This window comes from Macaca nemestrina, chromosome 5, assembly GCF_043159975.1.
Source record: "Macaca nemestrina isolate mMacNem1 chromosome 5, mMacNem.hap1, whole genome shotgun sequence".
NCBI lineage: Eukaryota > Metazoa > Chordata > Mammalia > Primates > Cercopithecidae > Macaca > Macaca nemestrina.
This window is the reverse complement of record NC_092129.1, coordinates 157,017,677-157,033,023: the sequence shown is the minus strand read 5'-3', so window position 1 is coordinate 157,033,023 and position 15,347 is coordinate 157,017,677. Positions and strand designations below refer to the sequence as shown.

The window sequence follows — 15,347 nt, the reverse complement described above, 5'->3', positions numbered from 1 at the left end:
TCCCAAAGTGCTGGGATTACAGGCGTGAGCCACCGTGCCTGGCCCAGGGGCAGTTTTAAACATTATCTCCATAGTCAGTGAAAAAGGCCAGGCTGCTCCGCACCTGGCAGGGCCAAGGTGTCTCCTGCCTGCTGCCTGTGAATTTGCCCAACTTGAGTCTCAATGCCTACAGCTTTTCCCAAATTTTGATGTTTCTCTTAAGGGAAATGCCCCGACTCTGGATGCACCCTGGCCTCGAGTTCTTCGTGGCATTGATTTGGGAGTCTAGGTTGTGCCCGAAGATGGGGAGAACTCAGAGTTCTGGAGACAGGCCGTCCCACACAGTTTTTAAAACCCCACCTGCTGGATTGCCTGAGGTCAGGAGTTCAGGACCAACCTGGCCAACATGGTGAAACCCCATCTCTACTAAAAATACAAAAATTAGCTGGTCGCAGTGGCGGACACCTGTAATCCCAGCTACTCGGGAGTCTGAGACGGGAGAATTGCTTGAACCCGCGAAGCAGAGATTGCAGTGAGCCAGATTGCACCATTGCACTCCAGCCTGGGCGACAAGAGCAAAAATCCGTCTCAAAAAATAAACACATAAATAAAAACAAAACCCACCCATGCAGGACCATTCAGGGTCGCGGTGCCTGGAGAACCACCCTGAGCCCAGGCAGCGAGAGGCTGCAAATTCCCTGGTTCTGAGGCCTCAGGGAAGAGCCCACCTGCCCGGTAAGGGTCTCCAAAAGCGAAAAGGAATCTGCACCCTGCCCTAGGGAGCCGAGTCCTTTGAACCCTGCAGTGGCTTCATGGTTGCTTCCCTGATCCACTCGCCACAGTCTCAGGGTTGGAGCAGCTTGGCGTTTGCTCCCGGGCCTTCCCCAGATGGGAGAAGGAAGCGTGCGTGGGAACTTGAAGTTTTTCAGGTCAGAATCAGGTAGTGGTAGTGGTGGTGGTAGTGGTAGTGGTAGTGGTAGTGGTAGTGGTTGTTTGAGACCAAGTGAGCCACCATACCCAGTCAAGAATCGGCTGTTTAAGAAAGACTACTTTTCTACATAAGAAGTAGGGTTCTTTGGGCCAAATGTTGAGCTTTTCTCTTTCCTTTTTCCTATCTGCTTGATGAAGAGAATACAATAGGAAGAATGTGAAGATTTTTAAAAATTGTTTTTGGTTGTTTCACGTTTGGGGATTTTTTTTCCCTGCAAGGAAAAGAAGAGTTAAAGAGAATAAAGAAAAAACTCGTTTTGTTTTCCTTTGCATATAGCAAAGGGGCCACAATTCTCATCCTGCCGGCTGGTTAGCTCGGTTGGTTAGTGTTGTGTTAATCATGCTAAAGGTCGTGGGTTTGATCACCTTACGGGCCACATGAGGGAAATTAGTTCTTTACCACTTTTGTTGATCACATCTCCTGTGAATTCTGCTTACACTTTCTCTGAAAATAAGCTCTATATCGCCACTACTGAACTAGGAACACAGTCTTTTAAAAGAATAATGTGACCAAGGGCGGTGGCTCACGCCTGTAATCCCAGCCCTTTGGGAGGTCGAGGTGGGCAGATCACTTCAGTTCAGGAGTTCGAGATCAGCCTAGCTAACATGGTAAAACCCCGTCTCTACTAGAAATACAAAAATTAGCCAGACATGGGCAGGCGCCTGTAATCCCAGCTACTTGGGAAGCTGAGACAGGAGAATCGCTTGAACCCAGGAAGGAGAGGTTGCAGAGAGCCAACATTGCGCCATTGCATTCCAGCCTAGCTGATAAGAGTGAAACTCCATCTCAAAAAAAAAAAAAGAAACGAAAAGAAAAAAGAAAAGAAGAGGGAAAGTAATGTGAGAGCTAAGATGGAGGCCTTCATTTTCGTTTTTAAGTAAAATTGAATAAGGTAAGGCGTGTGTGCTAAGGGAAGGGGAAATAGCATTAAACAGTTTCCAGCTTTGTTTTAGACAAAACTTTTTGAAACATCGTTTCACGTTAAACTTGTGAAAGATGAAAAAAGATTCTATTTGTTGTGACTGGTTAGCTCAACTAGTTAGAATTCTGTCATAGATTCCCATTTGTCCCTGGCTAAGCACACTTCATGATCTTGCAAGTCCTCTCCAAGGTTTAACAAGATCCCCAATAAATCTGTAGAATCTGATGGCTGTTCCCTCACAATTTAAGTCTTTGCTTTTATTTCCATCTTCATATACAGAAAATTGGCCTGTGTGAATTGTCTACATCTGAGAAGAAATTGTAAAGTCATCTGCACTTCCAATCACTTCCACATCTGGGTTTTCACCGGATCACATGAAATAGGATTTTTAAATGACATATGTGAACAATTTTCATTAACATCAACACACTAGGAAAACAAAAAAAAAGCTAAAAGCTTCATTTTAAACTGAAATGACATATAAAAGACATTGTTGTTTAAACGTCTAATTAAAGTTTAATCTTGGGATAAGAAATATGGTGGGTGCAGTGGCTCATGCCTGTAATCCCAGCACTTTGGGAGGCCGAGGCGAGTGGAACACTTGAGGTCAGGAGTTCGAGACCACCCTAGCCAACATGGTGAAACCCCATCTCTAGTAAAGATACAAAAATTAGCTGGGTGTGGTGGCACACGCCTGTAATCCCAACTACTCTGGAGGCTGGGGCTTGAGAATCGCTTGAACCGGGAGGCAGAGGTTGCAGTGAACCAAGATCGCAACACTGCACTTCAGCCTGGGTGACAGAGCAAGATTCTGTCTCAAAAAGTAAAGAAAAGAAATATATTCACATTTCAAAGTTAAAAAGCATAAAAAGATACAGTGAAAACTCTGTTCTTATGGCTTATCCACCCATAAATCATTTCCAATGTCCATAGGTAAACTCTATGCATAGTTGCTTATGTATCCTTTCCAATATTTATACAAATTCTGGTTTTCTCTCGTTATTTATTTATTTATTTAGAAAGAGTCTGGCTCTGTTGCCCAGACTGGTGTGCAGTGGCACTGTCTTGACTCACTGCAACCTCTGCCTCCTAGGTTCAAGCAATTCTTGTGCCTCAGCCTCCCGAGTAGCTGGGACTACAGGTATCTGCCATCATGCCCAGCTAATTTTTTGTATTTTTAGTAGAGATAGGGTTTCACCATGTTGGCCAAGCTGGTCTTGAACTCCTGGCCTCAAGTGATCCACGCACCTCGGCCTCCAAAATGCTGGAATTACAGGTGTTGAGTCACCATGTCTGACCGTCTCTTTTTATAAAGGAACACATCATGTTGCAATTTGCCTTCATCACTTCACAATGTAACTTGGAATCACTATTTTATCAGTATTTAAAGATCTAGCAAATAGCACTTTGCAGTTGGCAAAATCAGAGCTCATTTTCAAGAGTTGGCATATTCAGCAGAAGTTGAACCTGAAATGTTCTGTTTGCATCACTGAAGGAGGGAATGTACACAAGAAGGAGACTTTGAGAAACTTGAAAGTCGGAGAGATGATGACAGCTATAATGTTCTGCTACAAAGGAGGACAACACGTTTTCTGCCTAACAGCATAAAATAGTACAAGAATATGTATTAATTTAGCAAATATTTACTGATTTCTCCACTCTTTAGAATGCAATAATTAGTTGTTATTCTGCGTCTGGTAGTTGCTGTTGAGATATTGTTATGTGGAAAAAACAGAATCCAAAACAGTTTTGCAAGATTATGATTTTTTTATTTAAAAAAAACTTTATTATGGGATGATTTACATATGATAAAGTATACAATTTGATGTTTTGGCATATTTATACATATATGTAACAACTACCACAATCAAAGTAGAGCACGTTTCCATGATCCCAAAACGTTCCCTTGTGGCCTGTGATAGTGAGAATAGTGGTCCCCCAACAATGTCCACATTCTTATCCTTGAAACCTGTGAATGTTATCTTTCACAGCAAAAGGAACTTTGCAGCTGTGATTAAATTAAGGATTATGAAATGAGGTGATTATCCTCAATTACCTGGATTGGGCATTATAATCACAAGGATCCTTTTAAGAGGGATCATTGTCAGAGAAGGAGATGTGACAGTGGAAGCAAAAGTTGGAGTGATGAGGCGGGGCACAGTGGCTCACGCCTATAATCCCAGCACTTTGGGAGGCTGAGGTGGCAGATCACCTGAGGTCAGGAGTTTGAAACCAGCCCGGCCAACATGGTGAAACCTCATCTCTACTAAAAATACAAAAATTAGCCAGGCATGGTGGCATGCGCCTGTAATCCTCCCTACTCAGCAGGCTGAGGCAGGAGAATTGCTTGAACCCGGGAGGCGGAGGTCACAGTGAGCAGAGATTGCGCCACTGCACTCCAGCTTGGGGAACAGAGTGAGACTCCATCTTAAAAAAAAAAAAAAAAAAAAAAAGGTTGGAGTGATGCAGGGCGATGAGCCAAGTAATGCCAGCAGCCTCTTCTAGCTGGCGAAGGTGAGGAAACAGATTCTGTAGAGCTTACAGAAGAAAGACAGCCCTGCTGACTCACTCTAGACTGCTGACATCCAGAGCTGTGAGATAAAAAATTTGTGTTGTTTTAAGCTATTAAGTTTGTGGTAATTTTTCACAGCAGTAATAGGAAACTAACACATGCCCTTTCCCAGTCAGTCACACTCCAACCACACAATTTCCAGTCAACTATAGGCCCTTTCCATTATGATGGTTTTGCCTTTTCTGGAATTTAAATGGAATTATATGCTATGTACTCTAGTTTCTGGTTTTTGCTCAGAACATTTTTGAGATTCATTCATGTTGTTGCACATATCAGTAATTTATTCCATTTATTAGCACTTTATTGGTAAAATGTATTCTATTTGTACAGACATGCCACCATTTGTTTTTCCATTCATGTGTGGGTGAACATTTTTATTATTTTCACGTTCTAGCTATTATAAATAGGGCTGCTGTGCACATTTGTGTAACAAGTCTTTGTGTAGACATATATAAGCCAGAGTTCTTCAGAAACAGACAACCAATAGTATGTGTTTGTGTGTGTATGTGTGTGCACGCGTGCGTGTGTGTGTGATTTTAAGGAATGGACTTACATGATTGTAGAATCTGGCCAATTCAGATTCTGCACGGTATGCCAGTAGGCTGGAGATCCAGGAAAAGTTAGTGTGGCAGCTAAAACTCAAAGGCAGTCTCCTGGCAAAAGTCCCTCTTCCTGGGGAAAGAAGTTAGTCTTTTTTCTCTTAAGTAGTTTTCAACTGGTAGGAAGCAATCTGCTTTACTCAAAGTGTACTGATTTAAATGTTAATCTCATCTAGAAGTACCTTCACATCAACGTCTAAACTAGTGTTCGATCAAATATCTGAGTACTATGAGCTAGCCATGTTGACATGAAAAATTAACCATTGCATATGTTTTCACTTCTTTTCCAGGAAATACCTAGAAGTGGAATTACTGGTCATTTAGTAAGTGGGTGTTTAACTGTATAAGAAGCTACCAGTGTTATCCAAAGTGGTGGTGCGCTTTACATTCCAAAAAGCATTGTATGAGAGTTCCGGTTATACAACCTCCTCAGCATTTGTTGTCAGACTTAATGTTTGTGAAAGATATCCTATGACATCTTTGCCTATTTCATAATCATGATTTTCTCCTATATTTCCTTCTCAGAGATTTATAAATTAGCACTTTCGTTTAGGCCTATGATCTATTTTCAGTTAATTTTTTTGTGTATTCTAAAATAAGGGTCAAAGTTAATTTTTTTTCCATATGACTATCTCCTTGTATCTGCACCATTTTTTAAAAGACTATCCTTTCCTTATAAAGCACATAGGCACCTATGTTGAAAGCAAATTTATTATACATGTACATCTATTTTTGTAGTCCCTATTTTATTCCATTAATCTATATGACTCTCATAAGTATACTTTAGAGTAATTTGTGGGCCAATTAGGATGGCTATTATCAAAAAACAGAAAATAAATTTGTAAGGATTTATTGGTAAGGAACCCTTGTGTATTGCTGGTGGAAATGAAAAGCGGTGCAGCCACCTTGGAAAACAGTAAGATTTCTCAAAATTCTCTCTTTTTTTTTTTTTTTTAGACAGAGTCTTGCTCTGACTCCCAGGCTAGAGTGCAGTGGTGTGATCTCGGCTCACTGCACCTTGCCTCTGCCTCCTGAGTTGAAGCAATTCTCCTGCCTCAGCCTCCCGAGTAGCTGGGACTACAGGGTCGCGTTGCCATGCCTGGCTAAGTTTTTTTTTGTATTTTAGTAGAGACCAAGTTTCACCATGTTGCCCAGGCTGGTCGCGAACTCCTGAGCTCAGGCAATCCGCCCATCTCGGCCTCCCAAAGTGCTTGGATTACAGGCGTCAGCCACAGCACCCGGCCAATCCTCAGTTAAGTGTAGAATTACCATATGATCCAGCACTTCCATTTTTGGGTATATATCCAAAAGAAATGAAAACAGGGGCTCAAACAGATTCATAGCAGTGTTATTCACAATATCCAAATATCCATCAACAGATTTATGGATAAACAAAACGTGGTATACACATACAATGGAATATTCAGCCTTGAAAGGAAATTCTGGCTGGGCACAGTGGCTCATGGGAAATTACAATGGTGAAACTTTAGGAGTAGGCTGATTGAAATCTTATAAAACTTCATCATAATTGTAGTTTGCCAAGTTAACAGTTCACATGTTAAGTATTTCAAACAAATTATTGGACCATTTTGGGTGGAAACTTGATATTAATAACTAGTATAGGGTTCTTTGCAGTTTGTTGAAAAAATTGTAGGCTAGGCACAGGGTTCATGTTTAGATTTTAAGCACCTTTATAACAATGAGAAGTTCTTTTTTGGAGATGGGGAACTGTCAACAGTTTGTTAACCTGACATCTCTGCTGATTTAGTTTCTGGGCAGAGTTCCTGTGTTAGCATTCTCCTCTTCTTTTGCATTTATCAAGTTGTTTGGTAGAGGTGGAATCTAAGTGGTTTTGTCTCAACCACTCGGGAAAATACTTGCAAGTTGACCACTGTCGGATTTACAGAATATAATTTCTCTAAATCCTCTCACATATTTCTTTCTTTCTTTCTTTTTGAGATGAAGTCTCGCTCTGTCGCCCAGGCCGGAATAGTGAAGTGCAGAGTAGAGTGGCCCTATCTCACTGCAACCTCCGCCTCCCGGGTTCAAGCAATTCTCCTGCCTCAGCCTTCCGAGTAGCTGGGACTACAGCCGCATACCACCATGACCCGGCTAATTTTTGTATTTTTAGTAGAGGTGGGGTTTCACCATGTTGGTCAGGCTGGCCTCGAACTCTGACCTTGTGATCCGCCCGCCTCGGCCTCTCGATTGTGCTAGTATTACAGGCGTGAGCCACCGCGACCGGCCCACATATCTCTCATATAGATTTATTTCTGTTCTCTCTTTTTAAAATCTTCACTGAAAAAAATGCAGGTGTGCTTGGAATATGGATTTGTATCTAAAAGAAACTTTTATATTAGTTCCAATAAATAAGATATATTAGCTACTTCATAGAGAAAACGGAAAAGACAAAAACACTGAAAAATTATTATTATTTTTAAAGGGTAACTGATTTACAAAATCAGATACATGAAATGATTCTCAATGAAACTAAAGTAGTTCTCAGGGCATATAATAAAAATGCTAACTTCTATTTCTCCAAATACACTTTAAAATTAGAACGTTAACTATTTGAAAAGGTGAAAAAAGCCTACTTATCTCGATACAATTGTAGGGTCACTAGGATTTTATAATTTTAGTATAAATACCATAAGATCTAATTGAATTAGTGGCTAAATATTTATGCCATAATAAAAGCAGCTAGGATACTCGATCTCCTGAGAATTTCAAAGAAAGCAGCTTTTAAAGATGTACAGAAGCAACTCTTTCTAACACCACCACGGATAGATGTAAAATGTAACTTTTGCAAGAAAGGTAATTTAAAGGTCGTCAGCTAACAACTTACCAAAAATCATCTAGTCCACAAGCGAGTTCACACAGATCTCTGGTCTCCGTACCCTCTGTTGTGGGGAAGGACAGGGACTGAGCGGACTCGCTGTGGGGAACTCAGGTTCTGGGCGGGTGGCATTCATCCACTCACAATCCCCTAGGCTGTGCCAGATGGCAACCACCCTTGGGGCCTCCTAGGTACAGACGCTGGGAGGACCGCCCAGATTCCCTTACCAGAAGACGCCCATAGAGTGCAGAGGCGAAGGTGTTCCAATTTCCTCAGGTGAAGGATATCTACTGGTGGCTACAGGGCACAAATAAAGAAAAAGTGCGTGGATCCCACCTACCAGTTGATGTCCAGCAGAGATCCGAATGCCCATTTTAGTTATATTTGACCCTCTGGACCCCTGGTCCCAGAACCTGCCCTCCCCCAAGCGCTCTCTCTACCTCTGTGCCCACTCCAATCAGTCAAACAGAGCATTTCGGGGCAAACCCAAAAGAAGAGCAGGCAATTTAGCCCCCCTGGGGCCTGTAGCCTGAACTCTTCAGACATGTTGTCCCAGTCAGAGCCTGGAGACGCAGCTCAGTATCTGCCTGCCCCAAGAATCCTGAGGCTGCAAGATCTCCGACAGCCCTGGGAGACAGGCCGCTGCACTTACATAATAACAGGGTCCTCTCTGGTACCAAAAGCCTGCAACGCTTAGCAGAAAATAGCTCCTCCAGATAGCTCCTCATCCTCCAAATAACTGGGAGATGATTCTAGTCAAGTTGGAATAACAGGGATCAGATTTACATTCCTGCTGTAAAGAACCAAAACCTAACAAAAAAGATGAAATGACACTTTTCAAGACGTACAATATTTGGTAAGGAAGAATAATAACCCTGGAATCACAGGGGAAAAAATGAATGATTGGAGAGTGGGGGAGGTGAACACCAGGATTAGCCCCTAACTATGGCCTTGAGTTTCCAGGCCCCAATGCAGGAAGACAGAACCCAAGCAGAGCCGGTGGACTCCCAGAGTTGATGAGGAGTTGATAGACTGGGAGACTAGGGCAGCTACAGTTAATATGACAGCATACCAGAAAGAAGAGAGCTGTAATAAGAGATAACTCCAGAAAAAACTTCTGCAGTGTTCAGCTTAATACTCATGAGTATGTGCAGGTATGGAAACTATACAGGACAGAAAAGACTACCCAGAATCATCAGAGGTAATATGATATTGAATTGTCTAAAGTAACTAAGAAATTGTTTCTCCTTGTGAGACAAACAGGAATTATATTGCTGAATTTAATGCTTTCACCAAAAAAAGATAAGGGTCTAGATGAATGGGGTGGGAGGGGGAGGAAGAGACCCAAAACTTTGGCTGTTGGCCGGTTAGCTTAGCTGGTTAGAGCGTGGGGCTAATAACACAAAGCTCGCGGGTTCTATCCCCGTATGGGCCACATGTTTTCCTCAGTACTTCTGGGTAATTCTAGAGAAACTCGTCGGTTTTCAGCCACCGAAGAGCTAAGGGTAATTAACAATGCAATGCAACTCGTCGGTTTTTAGCCAGCGAAGAGCTGAGAGTAATTAACAGTGCTCTCAGACGGTCCAAATTCCCTGCCATCATTTCTTAATCTCTCTGAAACCTAACTCCGTTCCCGAATCCCCCAAATGTCTACATCTCCTCAGGTAAAGTTCTTATTCTTTTCCTCCAGGTGTAAGGGCTGGGGACAGAAAGCTGTTCAGGGCAAAGGGCCCAAAATCGGGAGTCCTGCCGAAGGAAAAAAAAAATTAAAAATTAGAATTTTACCGGCTTTTTAAAAATTATTTAAATAAACCTTAGTTGATTTCAAACTGTCCTTCCAAATTACTACTGAAACCAACCTTGTTTCTCAAATTTACAAGAGATACGAGATAACAGAGAAGAAATATTGAATTGCCCTTTCAAGTTGGAAGCAGTATGCAATATGCATGTTTATTAATCACAAGAGGCCAGCTTCCACTCCTGTCTAGTTCATCCTTTCCTAAAAACAAAACAAGAAACCAAACCAAAATAAACCAAACCAAGTCTGTGCTCCATGTTCAAAGCGATAGCTTCCTCTCAGGGCAATCTTTTCTGTCAGTTAAATCTGAAAGAGTCTTCAGAGACATATAATAACAATCTCCTAAGAATGTCTTCCCTTTATCTTGTATCTTTTGACAATTTGAGGAAGAAGGTTGGTTTCAGGAGTAATTTGGAAGGACAATTTGAGATCAAGTGAGCTTCATTTAAATAACTTTTTAAAAGCCAGTAATCTTCTAATTTTTTTTCTTTCTTAGGCAGTGCTCCCAGTCTTGGGTCGTCTGCCGTGAACAGCTTTCTGTCCCCAGCCCTTACACCTAGTGGAAAACAATAAGAACTTTACCTGAGAAGATGTAGAAATTTTGGGGATTCGGGAATGGAGTTAGGTTTCAGATGGATTAAGAAATGGCTGCAGCGAATTTGGACCGTCTGAGAGCACTTGTTAATTATCCTCAGTTCTTCGCTAGCTGAAAACCAACCCATTGCTTTGTTAGTTATCTGTAGCCCTCAGCTGGCTGAAAACCAACGAGTTTCTCTAGAACTGCTCCCTGAAAAACTGCTGAGGAAAACATGTGACCCGTACGGGGATCGAACCCGCGACCTTGGCGTTATTAGCACCACGCTCTAACCAACTGAGCTAACCGGCCCTTGCTAATACCGGCCTCTTTGTCTTGCATTTAATCTCGACCTTCATCCCTTTTTTGGGAAAGCATTAAATTTAGCAATATAATTCCCGTTTGTCTAACAAGAAGAGACAATTTCTTACTTGCTTTACACTCTTAATTAAAAAAAATGAGAAACTTTCTCTTAAAACAAAAGCAAAACAAGGAAAGAACATTTTTCATTTATTTATTTTTATTATTTTATTTTTTAAGCCATGTTCCTAGAGTTGAAAAAGGACGCTTAAAAATTCCAAACTGCTGCGAATAGTCCAGGAATCCATGGAAACATTTGTTGCTTTCTAAATGTCTGGTAATCAGTACGTGCAGACAGTGAATCAGACTCCATGAAATATTAGTGAGTCCTTGTTTTTTAAGGGCCGTTCACTAACACAACCTAGAAATTGGCATCTGAAGGACATTCCCGACGAGTCTGTTTTCGATGGTCCCACCGTCGAGATCGTCCTAGGTTTCTTATGCCCGGAGCCTCCATTTGTAAGTTTCCCTACCTGTTGCCTCAGACTTCCAGAGTGATCTCAAATCAAAGCCCACTTTGAAGACCTTGGTATTGGAGAATTCTAGAAGTGTGGCTCTACACCACTCAGGGACAGTTAAACCGATCTTTCTACCCAGCCATTGTCTCCCAAAAATATTATCATTGTTTTTTGTATCTTCTTTATTGTTTCAGAGATTTTGAACACATAGACAAAGTTAAACAAATGTTTTCTTTTTTCTCTTCACAAATAGTGGCATTTTATCCACTGTTGTGGGAAGTCAGGGACCCTGAATGGAGGGACTGGCTGAAGCTGCGGCAGAAGAATATAAATTGTGAAGATTTCATGGACATTTATCACTTCCCCAATCAGTACTCTTGTGATTTCCTATGCCTGTCTTTACTTTAATCTCTTCTTAGGACCCTGCGATGATTGCATTAACTGCACAAATTGTTTGTAGAGCATGTGTATTCGAACAATATGAAATCTGGGCACCTTAAGAACAGGATAACAGCGATTTTCAGGGAACAAAGGAGATAACTTTAAAGTCTGACTGTCTGGGCCAGGCAGAACAGAGTCATATTCCTCTTATTACTGAAAACAGATGAGATAAATATCACTGACTTGTTTCCCCAGTAAGGAATATTAATAATTAACAGCCCTGGGAAAAGAATGCATTCCCAGGGCGGGGCCTCTAAAATGGCCGCCCTGGGAGTGTCTGCCTTTATGCAGAAGTAGATAGGAATGAAACATGCCCTAGTCTCCTGCAGCGCCCCCAGGCTTGCTAGGATTAGGAAATTCCAGCCTGGCAAATTATAGTAAGACCGGTTCTCTGCTCTTGAACCTTGTTTATCAATGACAATGCATGCACAAGTGGACATGGAAGTTCATTAGTGATTCTAGTTTCACCCTGACTTTGTGATCTCGCCCTGACATCCTGCCTTGTGATCTTTTGTCGCCCTTAAAGCATGTGATCTCTGTGACCCACGCCCTATTCGTATACTCCCTCCCCTTTTGAAAATCGCTAATAACCACTTGCTGGTTTTACTGCTCAGGGAGCATCATGGAACCTGCCGACATGTGACATCTTCCCCGGACACCCAGCTTTAAAATTTATCTCTTTTGTACTCTTTCCCTTTATTTCTCAGACCAGCCAACGCTTAGGGAAATAGAAAAGAACCCACGTTGAATATTGGGGGTGGGGGTTTTCTCCAATAATCCACTTTTAAACCCTTTGCTTTTTTTTTAACTCAGAATATATTTTTGCAATTCTTTCATATCAGAACAGAAAAATGTTCTTCATTCTCTTTTAAATATGCATAGGATTCAGTTATATGTGTTTATACCATAGTTCAACGGGCATAGCTTAGACTTCCATCCTCCTATTGCAAATTGTCCGTATCTATGAGCATACACTGTATCTGATGTATGCCATGATACTTTGCACATGTGGAAAGGCTGCATCAAAGAAAATTTACATTGGCAATTTTGATGGCCATTGTCCCCCTGTGCTTTAGAGGGTTGATCCCAACACTCTTTTTGCTTGCTTGTTTGTTTTAACTATACTGAGCACAAATAGGATCCTGGACACATTTCTACACCTTCTTCCTGAATTCCCTGCTACAAATTCGAAGTGAAACTAGGCAATCAGTGTGTAGACTGTCTAGTTGGGACATATTATATTCTGGAATATTGTTTTGGGGTTACAAGTAATGATGTAAAGGGACTGTGATAGAATCAGGTGGGAGAAGGAAGGGGCTGAGTGGAGAGCAGGGAGAAGGAGACAACAGTGGCCTTATTTTGTGAACCTCAGAGAGAACAACACGGGCAGAAACACCTGAGGGAGAGAAACTAAGACACCTCAGTCTGTCTGGAGATTAAGACTGAGCTGCAGAGTGGTACAGGGCGACTAGTAGGAGATGAAGTCTGAGGAGGAGAGAACATGTATTAATATATGATGCAAAACCCTCTAGTAGATTACTATAAATTAATCAGAATACTTGATGGTAAAGTGGATGTGGCACTAAAAATAAATTGGCAGGGTGCAGTGGCTCACGCCTGTAATCCCAGAACTTTGGGAGACTGAGGTGGGCAGATCACCTGAGGTCAGGAGTTTGAGACCAGCCTGGCTAACACGGTGAAACGCCATCTCTACTGAAAACGCAAAAATTAGCCAGGCGTGGTGGCAGGGGCCTGTAGTCCCAGCTACTCAGGAGGCTGAGGCAGGAGAATGGCGTGAACCTGGGAGGTGGAGCTTGTAGTGAGCCAAGATAGCACCACTGCACTCCAGCCTGGGCAACAGAGCAAGACTCCGTCTAAAATAAATAAATAAATAAAAATAAAAATAAATTATCAGGTGTTAATTGACCTACATTAAGTCTAAACTAAGAACTATGATCACTATAGGCCAAGTTAAGGATTTTTGAATTGGTCCTAACAACAATGGGAATCTATGCAAGGATTTTAGGCAGAAAAGTCACATGGACAGAGTCACATTTTAAAATTTTGTTTATTATTTATTTTTGAGACGGAGTCTGGCTCTGTCCCCGAGGCTGGAGTACAGTGGCGCAATTTTGGCTCACTGCAAGTTCCACCTCCCGGATTCAAGCGAGTCTCCTGCCTCAGGCTCCCTAGTACGGTACCCAGTAGCTGGGATTACAGGCATGTGCCACCACACCCAGCTAATTTTTTTTTTTTTTTTTGTATTTTTAGTAGAGACGGAGTTTCGCCATGTTGGCCAGACTGGTCTGGAACTCCTGACTTCAAATGATCCACCCGCCTCGGCCTCCCAAAGTGCTGGGATTACAGGTGTGAGCCACTGTGCCCAGCCAGATTCACGTTTTAAAAAGATCTCTTTAACTTTGTGTAACAACTACACAGGTCCAGTTCTAGACACTTGACAGGCATCAGGGAACTATAGCAACGCATCAGTAGTACTGTGCCAATGAAATATCTGCCCTCATAGAGGATGGAAACAGAGATAAATAACAAACATAATAAAAACATAAATTATAAAATATGTAAGAAGGTGTTAAATGTGATTGGTAAATAGAGGCAGGTAGGAGGAATTGGAGTGATGGGAATAGGTTGGAATGCTAAACAGAGCTGTTAGTGCAGCCTTAGTAAGATTGTGACTGGAAGAAAATGAGCAATCAAGCCATCTGACATGTGAGGTGTTAGAAGCAGAGCACAACCACTATAAAAGTCTAAAGGTGGATACTCGCATGGAATGTTTGAGGAACAGTAAAAGGGTTCAGTGGCCAGAGCACAAGGGAGGAAGAGAGTCATAGAGATGAGATCAGAGAGAGATAGAGGATCGGAGTATGTAGGATCTTGTAGGAGGTCTTAGGACTTTGGCTTTAGTTCAAGTAAAACGGGAAGCTATTGTATAATTCTGATTTTAGGAGAGACAAATCTGATATATGCTTTAAAATGCTGTTTTTAGTAGGTCTTTTGTAAACAGACTCTAGGAGATTGTATTCGGTTTTATATTAAGATTGCATTAGCCAGGTGCGGTGGCTCACGCCTGTACTCCCAGCACTTTGGGATGCTGAGGCGGGCGGATCACGAGGTCAGGAGTTGAGACCATCCTGGCTAACATGGTGAAACCCCATCACTACTAAAAATACAAAAAATTAGCCGGGCGTGGTGGTGGGCGCCTGTAGTCCCAGCTACTGGGGAGGCTGAGGCAGGAGAATGGCCTGAACCCGGGAGGCGGAGCTTGCAGTGAGCCGAGATCTCTCCATTGCACTCCAGCCTGAGCGACAGAGCTAGACTCCGTCTCAACCAAAAAAAACAGAGTGCATTAGGTTTTTGTATTCCATGAGAAACAGGCTCCAGGATATAGTTTTCATGAAGGAAGTCTATTGTGTATCCAAGAATGATATACAAAAGAGGACTCAACCATTCCCATGGGGAGCTCTGGAGCTATAATGATCCTTTAGAATTGTCCCGAATTGGGGAAAAGGAGCTGGGTCATTGTATCCACTCATAGACATGGCTTTAGATGTAGGCTGATCCCAGAGAAAAGGTATAACCTTAAACAGCGTAGCTTTCTTTAGCTTAGAACAATTCCTGGGAAGAGCTCAGCTTTGAGTTAGCAGCAAACAGCACACCAGGATGTTGGATGTCTGCGTACCTTGCCCCACAAAACATTGGGCAATGTAGAAAACCACTGGGTTCTAGGTAGAACACCATCATATCCATTACAGTCTACCACTTGCCCTACTCAGAGCCGCTTCCTTCATTAATGAATTCA

General features: G+C 42.1%; 1 non-coding gene across 1 annotated transcript; it reads right to left on the bottom strand.

Moving 5' to 3' along the window:
- Positions 1-10,509: 10,509 nt before the first annotated feature.
- Positions 10,510-10,583, bottom strand: TRNAI-AAU (transfer RNA isoleucine (anticodon AAU)). The gene has a single exon. It is a non-coding gene; the product is annotated as a tRNA-Ile (tRNA).
- Positions 10,584-15,347: the final 4,764 nt, after the last annotated feature.